Raw genomic sequence first — 18,369 nt, 5'->3', positions numbered from 1 at the left:
GATCTTAATTGCATATGTATTGGTATTTGTACATTCATTCATGGCATGGTCGGCTTCATTGTGGAAGAGGTGAAACTGTGGGTTCACATGGTATTAGACATTGATCTTTAATTGGAAATAGGCGTAGCAGACGTTGATCCTTAATTGGAAATAGGCGTGGTAAATAGACGTTGATCCTTAATTGGAAATAGGCATAGCAGACTTTGATCCTTAATTGGAAATAGGCGTGGTAAATAGACGTTGATCCTTAATTGGAAATAGGCATAGCAGACGTTGATCCTTAATTGGAAAAGGACGTGGTGGCTTGGATTCTAGATATTGAATCGGAAAGCGGTGAAACGTTGGGTTCACATTATGGTACCACATGCATAGAGTCACATGTCTTGCATTGAGTCATATTAGAGTCATGTGATAGTGGAATGTTTGCATTGTTGTGATTGTGATGTGTGTATGAGATATGGTAATTGAATTTGATGATGTTTGGATATATAACTTGATAACATATGTGATTATGTGATAATTGTAGTTATGTGTATATTTGAGAATATCATATTGGATTTTAATATTGTACTCCTTGAGTTTTTATGTGTGTTTGATACATGTGAAATAGATGTTGATGAATATTATTTACATGGTTATATGAAGTGTGATGAATTCCTTTAATTGTTGATTTAATCATTGTGCTTGATTTTACTCCTTCATAATGATTTGAATTCTCACCCTTTCTGTTTGAATGTTACCTTTACATGGGTATCGCGCAGATACTCAGGAGTAGTAGCGCTCAAGTAAGTGGATGGTAGCTCGCTCGAGATTAGCTGGAGAGTTCCCGTATTTTAGTTTGAAGACTAGGTAATGAGTTAATGCTCTGGTCATGTAACACTGGGTAGATTAGTAGTATTGAACTCGTATCCTATTTGGATAAGTATTATGTTATTACTTGGGAACCTGCTTATTTGCAATTGCTGTTGAGAGGCCATAGTGCCAAATATTCTGATTATGGTTTCCGTTTATTTTGAAAAGATGATTGAGAGTTGATCATGGTATGGGACATGGATCATTTGATGAAATACATGAGTATTCATTATTTTCCGTTGCGAACGCATATGCTTGAATAGTCATGATAATTGAAATGTGTTATTTTAAATAACCAGGTGTATTGTATATTGATGATGAATGATGTTGGTTTTTTAAACCTCTTAGTTTTTGAAAACGTTGATGTGACGCCCTTTTGTTTATATGCGTGCTTATTTACTCTGATTATATGTTAAGTACTTTGGGGTAGAAAAAGGGATGTTACAGTCTTAGGCTCTGTTGTTAGTGTTTTTTTCCTTTTCATTATCATTGGTTCTTTCTGGGGCCATGGACAAATGGAAATACATTCCATTATACAAGGTGGAAGATGAAGGGGTTACGACAACAGTGGATGAAATCATCGGCGATGAGGTGTTCCAGCGAACTCTTACAGGGAAGCTCTGGACCGACAACAGTTTCAACACTAGAGTATTCATAAACACGATTGTAGGTGCATGGAAACTAAAGAACCTGATAGAAACACAAGAGCTGAGTAAGGATCTCTTCTTGTTTCGTTTCTCTACAAATAGAGATTTTGAGAGTGTACTTCAAAATGGGTCATGGAGTATTGACAGAAACCTACTTGTTCTTGATTGGGTGCTAGGAGAAGAACAACCATCGGATCTGGACATGCATTATGGAGTTTTCTGGGTTAGAACCTATGAGTTGTCGTTTATGCTTAGATCTGAAACAATGGCGAGGAAGATAGGAGGGATCTTCGAAAATTTTGAGGAAATGGATCAAAAAGAAGCTCACCGGAACGGAAGGTTCCTCTGTATAAAGGTTATAATAGATCTAAAATAACCTTTAAAAAGAGGGATGGTAGTAAGATTCAAAGACAAGAGCTTAAGGGTTCACTTTAAGTACGAAATATTGTCGACTTTTTGTTTTGCATGTGGAAGAATAGGGCATCAACTGAAGGATTACGAAGCGCTGGGAGACCTAAGTGAAGAAGGGTATGAGGACCTGGATGAACAAGATCTCTCTTTTAGGATATGGCTCAGGGCATCCTTGTTGCCTAGATCTTTGGAGGAACATAAAAAGAAGGATTCAAGCCCAACTACCTGCAGTAAAAGCCTCTTTAATCTATCTTCAAATTAGAGCATATGTGAAACAAAAGGTAAAGAAAAAGATGGAGATAAGGTGGATAAGGAATAAAGGAATGACAAAGATGGTGATCCACATGTATAGGGGGCACGAAGACAAAGGAGAAGACACTACAATGCAACATCCTAGAAATAGAACCAGTGGTAGAGTCATTGGGAGAAGTAGAGCTATCAAATACCAAAAAATGATCTTGGAAAATTTGCATAAATATCAACTATCAATAGGAGGAAGTGGACCAGAAGGAAGGTGAATAGGGAGGTAGAGGCGAACAACATAAAATTGGTGGAAGTAGAAAGCAATAAAAGGAAGCTAGTGGATGTTATGATAACTAAAAGAAGTGTTAAGGATCATGGAATGAGCGAGAAGAAGAGGAAGCAGATCGAAACACAAATGGAATAAAACTACACAGAACCAGAATGGTGTTGGAAAGCCAACACCGCCCTCCCCAATAAAAATATTAAGTTGAAATTGCATGGGGTTGCGGAGTCCCCGTGCAATTCGAACCTTAATGATGCTTATTCGTTTAGAAAACCCTGACATGGTTTCTTTTTGTGAAAACATGTCTCAAAGCTGCAGAATTTCAAAAAGTCAAGTACAAGAGAGGTTTTGACTACTTCTATGTTGTTGGTTGCACAGGGGGAAGAGATAGTGCTAGAGGTATTTCTATGTTGTTGAAGGAGTGAACGAAAATAAACATACTCTCCTTCTTTCTTAGTCATATTGCAAGTTCAGTAGAGGATGAGTATGACAACCAAGTGTGGCACTTTAATGGAATCTACGGACACACGGAGGAGAAAAATAAGAGGAAGACGTGGATGCTTATTCAAGATGTATTCATGAAAGGTGGTGATATATTCATTTGCATTAGAGACTTGAAAGACGTGCTGCAATATAATGAAAAGTGTGGAGGACATAAGAGATCTATTAGTCAATTGTCTTGGGGTCGCCAAACTGTAGAGTTGTGTGGTTTAATTGACTTGGCTTTGAAGGGTACCCCTTTACTTGGTCAAATGTGATGCAGGATAATGAGAACATTCAATGTCGTCTCGACAGGAGTCTAGTAATTGATGGTTTCATAAACATGTTTGCTCTAATTAAAGTTATTTACCTTCAATGATTTGGCTCATATCACGCTACAATGAGAATTAACTTGCAGGTGGATACAGGTGTAACTAAGATAAAAACAATGTCACGTCTTCAGATTCTAAGTAGCCTGGTCAAACGATCCGATGTGTGGAAATATTGTGGAAAAGTTATGGAATGACCAATTTAATAGAGGGGAAAACAAGTTGAAAGTTATGCAAGGCCTTGAAGATTATTTCAAGGAGTACGAGCTAAGTTCAGTAACACATGAATAAGGAGAATCAAAACTATGCTCAAAGAGGACGAGAGATGGTTTACGAACCCATAGGAGATTAAAACGTACAAGGCTCTAGAAGGTCAACATAACACTGCAAACCGAAGAGATAATATAGAGGCAAAAGAGTATAGCAGTGTGGTTGAAGCATTAGGAAGCTGACCAAAGCTGATAGTCGAAGAGATAATACATGGATCTAGAAGGTCAAAATACAAAATTATTTCATGGCAAAGCTGACCAAAGAACAAGAACAAATTCCATAAATAACTGAAAGATCAAATGTGGCACTAGTGGAGAGGCAAGGAGCATTGTGAAAGGTTGTTGGTCAATTGTTTTGCTGAGATATTTTCTTCTTCATCCCCTATTAATATATGAGAAACTTGTGCAGCTTTTAGGGGAAAACTAAAACCCATCCAAATCAGATGGCATGAAGGTTAACTCACCAACCAAGAAGTGCATGAAGCGATTTTTCAGATACGCCTTCTTAAAGTTCCTCAACCGGACGGATTGCCTGCACTTTTCTTCCAAAAGTACTGGAATATAGTGGGTCCTGAAGTGTTCAAGATAGTTCTAGATATCCTTACCAACAGTAAAGATCTAGCTAGGATAATAATACATATTATTTCCCTCATTCCAAAATGCAAAAACCCCTCAACTCCAAAATATTTTTGACCAATAAGTCTTTATAACATGGTGATGAAATCTCTAACAAAGACGATAACAAACAGATTAAAGCACATCCTCCCCGAAGTGATTGATAAAGAGAAAAGTGCATTCGTGAAGGGGAGACTAATCACAGATAAAGCCCTTATTTCCATGGAATGATTTCATTGGATGAAAAAGAAGACCAAAGAGAAAAAAGGCGTAATGGATCTGAAACTTGATATGTTGAAGACGTATCACAAGCTTGAATGTGATTTTGTTGTTGAGGTCTTGACTTTGATGGGATTCCCTAAGCCTATTGTCAGCCTCATTAGGCGTCGTGTCTCCTCTTTCTCATATCATGTTCTTATCAATGGTCAACCCAATAAGGGTTTTCTTCATGAGATGGGGCTTTGCCAAGGCGATCTCCCCTTACCTTATTTATTCCTTTTGTGCGTTGATGTTCTTTCAGGTATGCTGAGGCAGGAGGCTCAAGACAAGAAGATACATCTAATTCAGGTTGCAAGAAAGGCCCATGTGATCTCCCACCTCTTCTTTGTCGATGATAGACTATTGTTTGTTGGAGATAATACCAAAGAAAAGATAATTGTGTCATGGAAATTCTCATAAAGTATAAGGAATCCTTCGGCCAAATGGTGAACTTGGACAAATCAGAAGCGCCACTCAGTCAAAATGTGCATGAGGGAGATAAAGAGTTTATCTGTAATAGGATGGGAGTAAAGACAATGACGATCCATGCCAAGTATCTAGGTTTACCCGTTGTGTTTGGAAGATCAAAAAAATAAACTTTTGCCTTAGTCATTGAAAGGGTGTGGAAAAAAATCAAAGGGTGGAAAGAGAAGTTTTTCTTAGAGCGGGGAAAGAAGTTCTAATCAAAGTAGTTGCATAAGCAATTCCTGAAGGAGAAGAGCGATCCAAAACACAGCGGAATTTAAAATTTCTCATTTAGTGATCCTTACGAATGGGCATTATCAGTGATAGAATCGTTACCTCTTGCGGTGATTGTAACCTTTGATGCAGATCTACTGAGCGATCATGAACGTTGAATGATGACAACGCCTCTACTCAGTCCACACGAACAAATTTCTTCAATCTCAGTGTTAGCTTCTGTAGCGGGTTATTCGTTACCATTAAAGATATTGACTAAATCTAAGGTAAATCATACAAGTCGAGTCGCCACCGCACTTCTATTTATCCAAAGGAATGGTTAGAAAGTGAACAAAAACCTAAAAGTTTTAACAAAAACTAGTAAAAGAAACAGAGATCTGGGTAAGGGGGTTGGTTATGCAATGGGAAGGTGTTAGGCACCCAAAACATCCTAGGTACTCCTAGGGAGCCCTTTTCACACTTGTTGTAAGGTTGGTATTTTGTAAAAATTTATTTGTGCAAACATGATTGAAGGGATGAGAAAAGAAGATACAAGTTTATTTACATTTTTGTGTTTGAATGGATGAACCCATTGCCTACGTACCATCTTATAAAAATATTAGGATCAAAACCTCGTAGTTCGGGGTAAAAATCTCAAAATGAGTTGGTGAATTGATTGGTCCAAAAGCCTTAAGGTCTTTTGTTATCAAAGGGAGAAAACTCAACCAGACCACAAATCCACCATGTGAGGATAGCTTCAACATGCTAGTGAGGGTTTAACCCTATAATAAGCATGGAAGACTCATTGTCCATCACTAAGGATATAGGTGAGTATTACATCTACCACAAAGATAACTCAAACCTAATAGCTAAAGGTTATGGAAAATTTGATTAAGAAAGTGGCCATTGGAACCACAAAAAGTATTTGAATGTGTTATATTTACTAATGAAAAGTATTTACAAAAATGGCCAAAGTTGACTTAGAAGTTCAATTCAAAATAAGTGTTACGAAAAGGAGGTTTGAAAATCAAAAGCATAAGGCTTAGGTTTCTAATGTTGAAAACAAGTGAAATGTTTGCACAAAAAGCTTTGGCTTGGGTTAGAGTGGAGAGAAGAAGAAGAATGGCTAAGTCCTAAGCAAAGCAAAAAGGTAAAGGGAAAGAAATGAACCACACTAGGAGTTCCTCTCTTGAGATCATATTGATGATCCAAGTAGCTCCCATCCTTTGGAATAAGCAATCACAAGCAAATATTTCAAGCAATCAAACACACAGATCATGCTTCTAAGAATCCTCCAATGGCTTTTGTATCTCTCACTGTGGATGCTCATGGTAATGGTTCCTCAAAGTTACTCAAGGTTGGAATCCCCTAGCACAAGAAAAACACACATCAAAAAGTTCTATAAACAAACAAAGAATGGACAAGAGGGAGTTTAGAATATGGTCCTTTCCAAAGTTCTCTTCAATTTTTATAGCACTCTAAATGCCCAATGCCTAGTTGCTCTTTGACTTTTATAGCACTCTAAAGGCCCAATGCCTAGTTGCTCTTCAAATTCCATTTGCTTGGGTAAGGTCCTAAATTCTAAGTCCATATTGTCCACTTCTTGGCACGTGATTCACAACAAACAGACAAACACAAGCACATAAGATATATTCACAATTATATACCCAAGTGGGCAAAAGGCAAATGGCATTAACATAAACATGTGCTCCAATTAGCAAAGGAAAAAGCAAATGGATAATATGTGCAAGAATTATAAATTGCATAAAAAGTAAATTGCATAAAGTAAATGTTAGTTGTTAGTGGTTAATGGTTAGTATGCCATAAGGCAAAATTCAGCGCTATGTTAAGCAATCGTAATTGGACTTATGTAGAAGTCACAACTATCTGAGGCCGGTCAATAATAATGTAGGCAACAAAGACAAGTTAGGAGTCTTTATTAGTGAACCAAGTCCCAACAACTTACCATGCCAAAAAGAAGAAGAGAATTGATCTTGTATTGGTTTAAGCCATTTGCATGATTTAGGAAACAACCTATCCTTAATGCAAAGCCATTCACTTGATCAATTGATCAAGATGAATTAGATTTGGATCAAGGAAGATTAAGTCTCCACAATCAATGCTAACTTATCAACCTTCAACTCATTGATCAAAAAGGAAAGAAGAAGAATAAGAAGAAGAAGAAGAAGGAGATGAATGAGAGAAATGGAAAATGACAAAGGTAAAGAAATATAAATGCATTAAATGAATCAACATGTACCAATCATCACATGTTGACCAATGACATTGGAAGTCAAGGTCAAACAATCAAAAACAGAAGTGAGATGAAGATTGGAAGTCAAGAAATGGATAAAATATTTTTGGCATTTTTTAATATAAAAATATACTTGAATTAAAAATAAATGGAAAGGTCAAACTTCAAAATTACTTCAAATCAACCTTGGAAGGTCCAAGTAATTTATCCCAAGTTCAACAAGGTCAAACAAAGTTTGACAAAAAATTTCAGCATTTTTAAAAGTCAGAAACTATTTTTAATCACTTAAAAATGAATAAAAATAACCTATTTGAACTAAAATCTCAAATAAATCTCAAATCAATTCAAAAATTGATGAGAATATTTTTCATAGATCCATCATCATTCAAATAGGTTAGGAAAATATTTTTGCATTTTTTGAATATCAAAAACTATTTAAAATGAATTAAAAATAACCAGAAAAGAGAAAATTCACAAAAAATATCAAATGATGAAATAAATAAAAATTAAAAATTAGAAATAGAAACTAGAATTTATTTGGGAAATAATGCAATTGGTCCCATAATTTTTGGATAAAAAATGAAAGAGATATTAATTTTTGAAAATAATTGGAATTAAAGAAAATAAAATGAAAATAAAACAGAAAATAGAGAATAGAAAAAGCGTGGACCGTCTGATCTAAGCTTATTAATTGAGCTGGCAAATCAAGAGGTCAGGAAGCGCGTGCCTACCATGGATCCAAGTCAATGCGTGCACATGAGAAAGAATTACAAGTCATAACAAGCAAGGGACGAGATTAAATCTGGGAAATAGATCCAATGGCCAGGGTTTGATCTGGAGATGATGAAGCCACCGGAGCCACCGTCTTCTCCGGTGAGCTCCAAGATTCCGGCCAAAATGCAGAAACTCAAAAGGCAACCAAAATATGCGATCTATACATCAATAGAAAGCTGGGATGATGTACATCATCTCTATACCATCCATTTTCATTCTAGATCTCTATGATTTGAGAAATTAGAAGTTGAAAATTCTGGTGTTCATCATGAACTCAATGAATTGCAAAAATTAAAAGCATAAACATGATGCCTCTATTGAGAGGACTTTAGCCAACACAAAATCACAGCCAATAGGTCAAAGGATTAGGAGAATCGAAGAAAATACCAGTTGGAATGTAAGCTTGAGTTCTGGTGATTTGAGCTTGAAACCTTGGTTGCTCTATCGAAACAGAAATTCAATGAAGTGTATGGTGAAGGTCTAGAAGCACTAGATCTAAGAATACAACCAGATGAAGCTGAATTCTATATCTGAAAAAATTTGAAGAAAATGCAATTGCTTCTTTAGTGATGGTTGGGGGAAGATTTCTGCAGCATTTCAGGTTGAAATTGGCGTCCCTTTTGAATGAGTATGGCAAGGTATTTATAGCTGGAGCTGATGCCAAATGAGAAGAAACTCGCGTGCATGAAGCTTTGGATCCTCCATGCATGGGCCTGTACAGGCGCATGTGAGGCCCAAAAGCTGGTGGATTTGCAAGCTGATAGCACAATGAATTGATTTGGACGTGTAATTTGCCTTGCAATAGCTTGTATTTCAAGATTCAATGTGAATTTCACAATTGGTCATAAATATTCAGCTCTTCGAAAGTCACTCATGCAAAATCCAAACATAAGCATATGAGTAATGGTTGGAAAGGTCTTGGTGTAAGGAACAATTGTTATGTTGGGCAAAAATTCATTTGGAGTGCGGAAATTTATGAAATTTGAGTTTAAAGTGTGATGTGCAAAACATGTCAATGCAAGGTTTCTAAAATTGGCCAATTTTCAAGCCCCTTTGTTTTGATGATGCAAGATCCAAATGGAAAAACCTCCAACATCAAAGTTGTAGATCTTTTCAAGAAAATCAAAATGGAATTAAATTTTGCATCATTTGGATTTTTGATGAAAGAGTTATGGGCACTTGAAGTTGGACTTTTTTGACTTTTAATGCATTTGGTCAAAAAGGACCTATAATTTCTTGCATTATCACATGTATTTTCTTTGATATTTTGAAATTTTGTTCAACTTAACATTTTAAGTAGACATCTTAATCTTTCCAATGCATTTTATCCCACCTCAAAATCATAAAAAATTAATGAGTTATGTCCTTGGGAAGTTGACCTAAAATTAGGGTTTCAGTCAAAATGACCTATAATGTATTGGAATGGAAGATGGTCTTCCAAGCTTCAAATCAATTTTTGATGAACATTAAGGTTGTTCATATTTTTCTTAAGAACATTTTTTCTTTTGGAACCATCTCCATTTGACCAACACATAAAAAGTTAGGTCTCAGTGCATTTCAAAATAGTTAGATGAATTGACTGATCAACTTCTCAAGTCCATGCCTCATATCTTGATGAATTGATGATTGAGGACACTCAAATAAGTTCAAATATACATGAAATAATGAATTAAAGAACTTCCCTTGATTTTATTTGACCATGGGCTAAGGTTGCTTCATGAGCAAGGCATTGTGGTGCATAGATGAATTAGGGCTTCTCTGGGGAACAAACCTCAAATCCTTTGACTTGCTTTGTTCAAACATGATAAATTGAGACATTAGGGGGCATATTTGATGGATGAGAGCTTTGGGAACCATTACCATGCTTGCTTTCATCTCCTCTTGACCATGTCTTTGTACCAATGACCTTCTAGAAGCTTTTGACCTTGTGATTGCTCAAGCTACAAACAAAAGATGTTAGTGACATATTGTAACACCTCAAAATTTTCCCTCCTCTCTTGGGACTAGTTTAACATATTGCATTTCAATTTTAGGGCATTAGTCATTGCATCTTTGCATATCATGTGAGAATACACAAGTCATCCTCCAAAGTCTTTCTCAGAAGATAGAGAGGTTGAGAGATTCAAGCATGAGGGTCTTGTTGAATTGATCAATCATCTGAGGTTTGTGCTTCAATTAGGGTTTCTTGGTCCCTCAAGGAGTTTGAGCATTATCGTATTGGTAATGGTACATCATCATCATGGTCTTATCATCCTTAAGGGGTTCATTGTGCCTGATCATGTTCCTTGGGATTAGGGTTTTAACCTCTGGTCAACCCTAATCAATGGCACTCTACCAGTCAGGGATTCTCAAGGAGATGAGGTCTTTATTGAGATGGATATCCTCGTATTGATTTTATTGAGCTTGTATAAATTAGGGTTCATTTTGGTGTCATTTCATCAAGTGGTTGAGGCTCAAAATCATTTGTGCATGTTCAAGTCATCTGTCAATCATAAAAGTCAACTGTGCAAGAACTGAGGGCTAGGAGGTGGAGAAATGAGTTTCAACATCTCATTCATGTCCAAACAATGCTTATTCATCATGCCAAAGATCAAGGTTGAAGAATTTGAGGTCAAGTCAAAACTTTCCAAAAATGGAAAGTGACCTATAATTGAAAGTTTCCCAAAATGGCAAGATTTTGATCCAACTTCAACTCAACTTTCCAACATCAAGGAAGCTTCAAATGAAATTTTGTCCAACATGAAAGTTGAAGACCTCTCTCTCCCATTTCCAAAAAGTCCAAGATCATGAATTTCTAATGAATGGTTGAGGAGATATGATCCAATCATTGCCAAGTACACATGGAACTTCAAATGAGCATAACTTTTGAACCAAAGCTCCAAATTGAGTGGTTCTTTTTGCAATATTCTTCTCTTGACCTCTAATTTTCAAATCATGCATCACATTACATAAAATCTCATTACATGATCACTTGCATATCCATGCCTTTTTTGGTGGGAAATTGCAAAATTCAAAAATGGTGCATTGTATGGACTTTCTACCATTGCCATTGTGTTTAAAAGATCATTTTAAGTGACTTTGATGAAGGGAAAGGTACTATTCACGTGCAATTAGTACATGCACCATGCATTTTGAGATTTTTTTCAAAACACCTTATTTTCATTAACCAAACTAAACATGGATTAGCAAGGTGATTAAGAAAGCATATAAATACTCTAATCATAACAGAATTGAAGGAGGTTAATCATAATTCACATTTCTAGATCCAAAATTCTCTCTTCCTCCAAAACTTTCTTCAAACCAAAATTCAAATTTCTTGAACATAGCACTTGTTTTTTGTTGGAGATTCATGATCAGTGAGTTGATTATAGTGAGAATCAAGTGTTGGTTAGTGGAATTCGTGCAAGAATCAAGTGGTTGAAGTTCAAGAACTCAAATATGGAAGTTCAAAATTAAGCTAGATCTACAAGTTTCCAAGCTTCCAATTCATCATCAAACATCATATCAAGTATTCTGGAGTGGATTAGAAGCATCTGGAGCTTTGAATCGCCCAGAGGGGACAGAGTAGGGATCGTTACTACCAGCACATTGCTGCGGTAACAATTCCTGCTGACAATCAACCTGCACAACAACAACAACCACAACAGCAACGACAGCCATTTCAACAGAGACCGCAGAGGGCCGGGTATCAGGTGAGAGGGCGAATGAATGATCGTCAATTTGATAGACCACCTGTAACCTACTCATTCTTATTGAAAAAGTTAAAGGACTTGGGGTTGGTTCAGTTGAGGACTTTGGCTCCTTTGAGACCTGATCAGAGGCCTCCTAACTACGATGAGAACGCCAAGTGCGAATTCCACTCTGGTGCCCCTAGACACAATGTAGAAAATTGTAAAGCTTTTAAGCATGTGGTCCAGGATTTGGTGGATTCCAAGGCAATCAATTTTGCTCCATCTCCAAATGTGAATGCTAATCCCATGCTCGCGCATGGTCAAATGGGGGTGAATGCAATTTCAGAGGGTGGAAGAACAGTTGGGCTGATGAGTATAGACCAGTTGAAGACTCCGTTGGCTGAGGTCAAAAGACAATTGTTGAAGAGTGGGGTCTTCCTGGGTTGTGATGATTGTTGTGCTGCGTGCACTGTTGCTATCAATGGGTGTGTTTTCTTGAGGGAGGTTGTCCAGAAGATGATGGATGAGGGAAGCCTCAGATTTGAAAAGATTGATTCGGGGAAGGAAGATGTCTCCACCATAACCATTTACTTCGACCCGGTTGATTTGTCAGCGCTGGCAGATGCGGCTCCAGTTACTATCACGGTACCTGGGCCAATTCCTTATGACAAAGATAATGTTGTACCATGGCATTATGGTGGAGAGGTTTATTGCAATGGGGAGAAGTTAGATGATCAGACTGCGGATGAAACTACCATTTCAAAGGTGGATAATGCCGGACCCAGTGGTTTCACTCGCAGTGGAAGGTTGTTTGCACCTGACGCTTTGAGAAGTGGGGAAGGAAAAAAGAAAAGAAAGAAAAGGCTGAGGCTTTAGCTAGGGCAAGAGGAAAGCAGGTGGTAAGCGAGGGTACTCCTGTGGTGACACCGGCGCCTGGTGGGTCGGAGAAAGAACTTGATGATGAAGCTGAAGAATTTTTGAGAATCATCAAGAAGTCAGAGTATAAGCTTGTTGACCACTTGCAGCAGACTCCATCCAAGATTTCAATCATGTCATTGTTGTTGAGCTCCGAGGGGCATAGGGAGGCTTTGCTGAAGATACTGAAGAGGGCCTATGTTCCCCAGGAGATAACAATCAATCAGTTGGAGACGGTGGTATCAAGTGTCAATGCCAGCCATGGGTTGGGTTTCACCGACCTTGATCTAATTGTGGATGGGCGGAACCATAATCGGGCTTTACACATTGCTATGGAGTGTAAAGGAGCCGTGCTCTCGCACGTGTTGGTTGATACCGGCTCATCATTAAATATGTTGCCAAAGAAAGCCCTGGCAAAGCTGGATTGTGATGGTTTAGTGCTGAGGCCTACAGACCTGGTGGTGAGAGCCTTCGATGGTTCTAAGCGGGCTGTGTTTGGGGAAGTGAAGCTCCCCGTGAAGATCGGGCCTGAGGTGTTCAAGTTTGTATCCTATGTCATGGATATTCAGCCAGCATACAGTTGCCTATTGGGTAGACCCTGGATTCATGCTGCTGGGGCAGTGACTTCGACTTTGCACCAGAAACTGAAGTACATCTGGGACGGGCAGGTCGTCACGGTTTGTGGGGAAGAAGACATCTTCGTCAGCCACCTATCATCGTTCAAATATGTGAAGATGGACGGTGAAATTGTTGAAACACCAAGCCAAGCATTCGAAACCGTCAAGGTGGAGAATGCTCTTTTTGCCAAAGAAGAGGAGAAACCGTCCATTTCTTCGTATAAACAGGCTGCTGAGGTGGTGAAGAATGGAGAAGCTCCGGGTTGGGGGAAGATGATGGACATCGCCGCCAAGAAAGACCGATTCGGGGTTGGTTATCAGCCGGGCCGAGGCTCGTCTGGACAGGGCAGAGGACGTCGTCCGCCATTCATATTCACCAGTGCTGGAATGCTGAATCCATATCACATCTGTATGGTGGGTGAAGAAGTTGACAGTGACTGTGAGCTTGATCAATGGATAAAGTCGTGCGTACCAGGAATGGAAGTCCAGAACTGGAAGGCTGAAAAGATCATCACTGTCACTCTACTTGAAGAGTAATATTTTCTGTTTTTCAATTTTATCTGCATGGAAGCCTTACGTTTTGCCCGAAACGTAATGGTTCATTGTAAGGGCCACCTCATGTTTCATTTTGCAATTTTAGCATCATAAATAAAAGGATGTTTTTCAATTAAAAGCGGTGTTCCCTGTTTTTCATTTATTTTTGCAGTTTAATAAAAACAAAAATAAAAATGGCAATGTTTTCATTTTCCTTTTTAAATTGTTTCGCTCCGGTTCTAAAGCAATGCATGAATCAACATTCATGCAGATGCGATCTTTCTCCGGATCTCATTGATAACAATCCTGTTACACCCTCATATGACTTCGACAATCCGATCTATCATGCCGAAGAAGAAGGCGAAGATGATTGTGAACTGCCGGAGGAATTAGCCAGGTTGTTGAAACAAGAGGAGAAGGTGATTCAGCCGCACGAGGAGCAAGTTGAGGTTGTGAATCTGGGTACCGAGGAGGTCAGGAAGGAAGTGAAAGTTGGGGCTGCTTTGGAGGAAAGTGTCAAGAGTAGAATGGTAGCCTTGTTGAAAGAGTATGTTGATATCTTCGCCTGGTCTTATCAGGATATGCCAGGGTTGGATACCGATATCGTTGTGCATAAGCTACCGTTGAGAGCAGATTGTCCTCCAGTGAAGCAGAAGTTGCGCAGAACTCGACCTGAGATGGCCATGAAAATTAAAGAGGAGGTTCAGAAGCAGTTGGATGTTGGTTTCCTCGCCGTCACTAATTATCCGCCTTGGGTCGCAAACATTGTGCCGGTGCCAAAGAAAGATGGGAAGGTGAGAATGTGTGTGGACTACCGGGATCTGAACAGAGCTAGTCCGAAGGATGATTTCCCATTACCTCACATTGATGTGTTGGTAGACAATACAGCTCAGTTCTCGGTGTTTTCCTTCATGGATGTCTTTTCTGGCTATAATCAAATCAAAATGTCGCCAGATGATATGGAGAAAACAACGTTCATCACACCATGGGGCACTTTTTGCTATAAGGTGATGCCATTTGGTCTCAAGAACGCCGGTGCTACTTATCAGAGGGCCATGGTGACTTTGTTTCATGATATGATTCATCATGAAATCGAATGCTATGTTGATGATATGATAGCAAAGTCCCAAAAAGAAGAGGGGCATTTGGTGGATCTGGCCAAGTTGTTTGACCGGTTGAGACAATTCAGACTGAGGTTGAATCCGAATAAGTGCACTTTCGGAGTGCGGTCCGGTAAATTGCTGGGGTTTATAGTAAGCGAAAGAGGAATCGAGGCTGATCCTGCTAAAGTAAAAGCAATAAGAGAAATGCCTGAACCGAGAACAGAGAAAGAGGTTCGTGGTTTCTTAGGTAGATTGAACTACATTTCACGGTTCATATCTCATCTAACAGCCACGTGTGAACCAATATTCAAGTTATTGAGAAAAGATCAAACGGTCAGGTGGAATAATGATTGCCAAGCGGCATCTGAAAAAATAAAAGAGTATTTGTAGGAGGCTCTGATTCTGATGCCTCCTGTGGAGGGACGACCGTTAATCCTGTACTTGACGGTCCTCGAGGGGTCTATGGGGTGTGTATTGGGGCAGCATGACGAGTCTGGTCGAAAAGAGTATGCCATATACTACCTTAGCAAAAAGTTTACCGATTGTGAAACAAGATATTCACTGCTCGAGAAAACTTGTTGTGGTTTGGTCTGGGCTGCTCGCCGACTGAGACAGTATATGCTGGTTCATACCACTTTGTTGATTTCCAAGATGGATCCGATCAAGTATATTTTCGAGAAGCCAGCATTGACCGAACGGGTTGCGAGATGGCAGATGATTTTGACTGAATATGATATTTAGTATACCTCTCAGAAAGCAATCAAGGGGAGTGTATTGTCTGATTACCTCGCCCAGCAACCCATTGAGGATTATCAACTGATGAAGTTTGAGTTCCCTGATGAGGACATCATGTTTCTCAAATCGAAAGATTGTGAGGAACCAATCCCGGAGGAGGGGCCTGACCCTGAATCCGAATGGACTCTGATGTTTGATGGGGCCGTTAACGTGAATGGTAGCGGTGTTGGTGCTGTTTTGGTTACGCCGAAAGGATCCCATATTCCTTTTGCTGCCCGGCTAACATTTGAGTGCACCAACAACGTGGTTGAATACGAAGCTTGCATATTGGGTATTGAAGAGGCGATTGATTTGAGGATCAAGAACCTTGTCATATATGGAGATTCAGCTTTGGTTGTGAATCAGGTTAACGGAAAATGGTATACGCATCAATCTCATTTGATTCCATACCGGGACTATACGAGGAGACTGTTGACGTTCTTCACCAAGGTGAAATTGCATCATGTGCCGAGAGAAGAGAATCCGTTGGCAGATGCTTTGGCTACTCTGGCTGCCTTGATTAAGGTGCAGTGGTGGAATCAGTTCCCAAGTGTTGAGGTGGGGCGTCTGGATAGACCGGCTTATGTGTTTGCTGTTGACACAGCGCCTAATGATGAGAAGCCGTGGTATTACGATATCAAGCGCTATCTGGAAACCCAAGAGTATCCTGAGGGAGCATCATCCAAGAAGGACCGAAAGACTCTGAGGAGGTTGGCCATGGTGTTCTATCTGAATAAGGATGGGGTTTTGTACAAACGGAATTTCGATTGGGTTTTGCTCAGATGTGTTGATGACAAAGAAGCAAGCCAATTGATGAAAGAGGTTCACGGGGGGTCGTTTGGTACCCATGCCAGTGGGAATGCAATGGTGAAAAAGCTGTTACGAGCTGGTTATTATTGGATGACAATGGAGGCCTAGTGTTTTAATTTCGTGCGAAAGTGTCATAAATGCCAGACTTATGCTGATAAGGTGCACGTGCCTCCAAATCCGTTGAGTTTGATGTCATCTCCATGGCCGTTTGCAATGTGGGGCATTGATATGATCGGGAAGATTGAGCCTACGGCTTCGAATGGGCACCGGTTCATATCAGTGGCTATTGATTACTTCACCAAGTGGGTGGAAGCAGCCTCTTATGCAAACGTGACGAAACAGGTCGTTGCCAGATTCCTGAAGAGAGACATCATTTGCAGATATGGGGTTCCCGAGAGAATCATTACTGATAATGGTTCTAATTTGAATAATAAGATGATGGCAGAACTGTGCCGGGAATTCAAAATCGAGCATCACAATTCTTCTCCTTATCGTCCAAAGATGAATGGGGCGGTTGAGGCAGCTAATAAGAATATTAAGAAGATTGTGCAGAAGATGGTCGTGACCTATAAGGATTGGCACGAGATGTTGCCGTTTGCATTGCATGGGTACCGAACCTCGGTGCGCACGTCTACTGGGGCAACGCCTTTCTCGCTTGTGTATGGAATGGAGGTCGTGCTACCAGTTGAGGTTCAGATTCACTCTTTGAGGGTCCTGATGGACGTGAAATTGCAAGGGGCTGAATGGGTAAGGACTCGGTATGAAGAATTGAGCCTGATTGAGGAAAAGAGGTTGGCGGCCATCTGTCATGGGCAGTTGTACCAGCAGAGAATGAAGCGCGCTTTTGACCGAAAGGTGCGATCTCAAGTATATCACGTGGGAGACATGGTGTTGAAAAGGATCCTTCCTCCTCAAAACGATCGAAGGGGCAAGTGGACACCCAACTATGAAGGTCAATTCGTGGTCAAGAAGGTTTTCTCTGGCGGAGCCTTGTTGTTGACGACCATGGATGGCGAGGATTTTCCATCCCCTGTGAATGCGGACGCGGTTAAAAAATACTTCGTATAAAGAGACCCGCTGGACGAAAAGAATAAAATGGTCCAGGCAAAAATGGGCATCCCGGCGAACCAAGAAAAAATGATGAAAAGGTTCGGGCAAAAATTAGGGATAAAAAGGAAAAACCTGTACACCCGGCAAGTCGAAAACCTGAAAAGGCGACTTGGGCAAAAAAGGGTATCCCGGTGGACTGAAAACCCGAAAGGGCGGTCCAGGCAAAAGAGGGATTGAAACGAACAACTGCGTCTGGCATGATCGTTTATACTTTGGATATGACATGGATAATCCCCGACAGGGATCGGTCTGAAGCGTCTTGTTCAGAAGGCAGAAAGCAAGGAGAGTCTGAGGACATATGGGGTGTAACTGAGTTGGAACTCGATGAGATCATGGTTTCTCATTGCCATTAGGATAGATTTTTCCTTTTGTGCGCAATTACCTCTTTTCAGGGATTGTTTCCTTTGTATTGCTCATTCATGAGCCACCTTTTCAATCAATAAAATGCATATTCAGTCAAGTAATTTTGTTTTTTTCGTCATTACCGCTTTGATTGCAAGAACATCCAGTTAATTTGATAAAGAATCTTTGCATTTTAAAACATGGAGATCCCTTCCAATGCATGCTTATAAGATTGAAAGCTTGAAATCTTATTCGGAAGGTAGACTGACCCAGGTGTTGAAATCTTGGCACGCCTGGGGCATGTTTTTATATAACAATCTCTTTTGCAGGTGATGTTAGGTATTTTCACTCACTTGCAGGTTGTGATGTGAAGTTTTTGACAAAAGATCCCCGTGGAGTC

This window comes from Lathyrus oleraceus, chromosome 3 (assembly GCF_024323335.1).
Source record: "Lathyrus oleraceus cultivar Zhongwan6 chromosome 3, CAAS_Psat_ZW6_1.0, whole genome shotgun sequence".
Classification (NCBI taxonomy): domain Eukaryota; kingdom Viridiplantae; phylum Streptophyta; class Magnoliopsida; order Fabales; family Fabaceae; genus Lathyrus; species Lathyrus oleraceus.
This window is presented reverse-complemented; position numbering follows the sequence as displayed.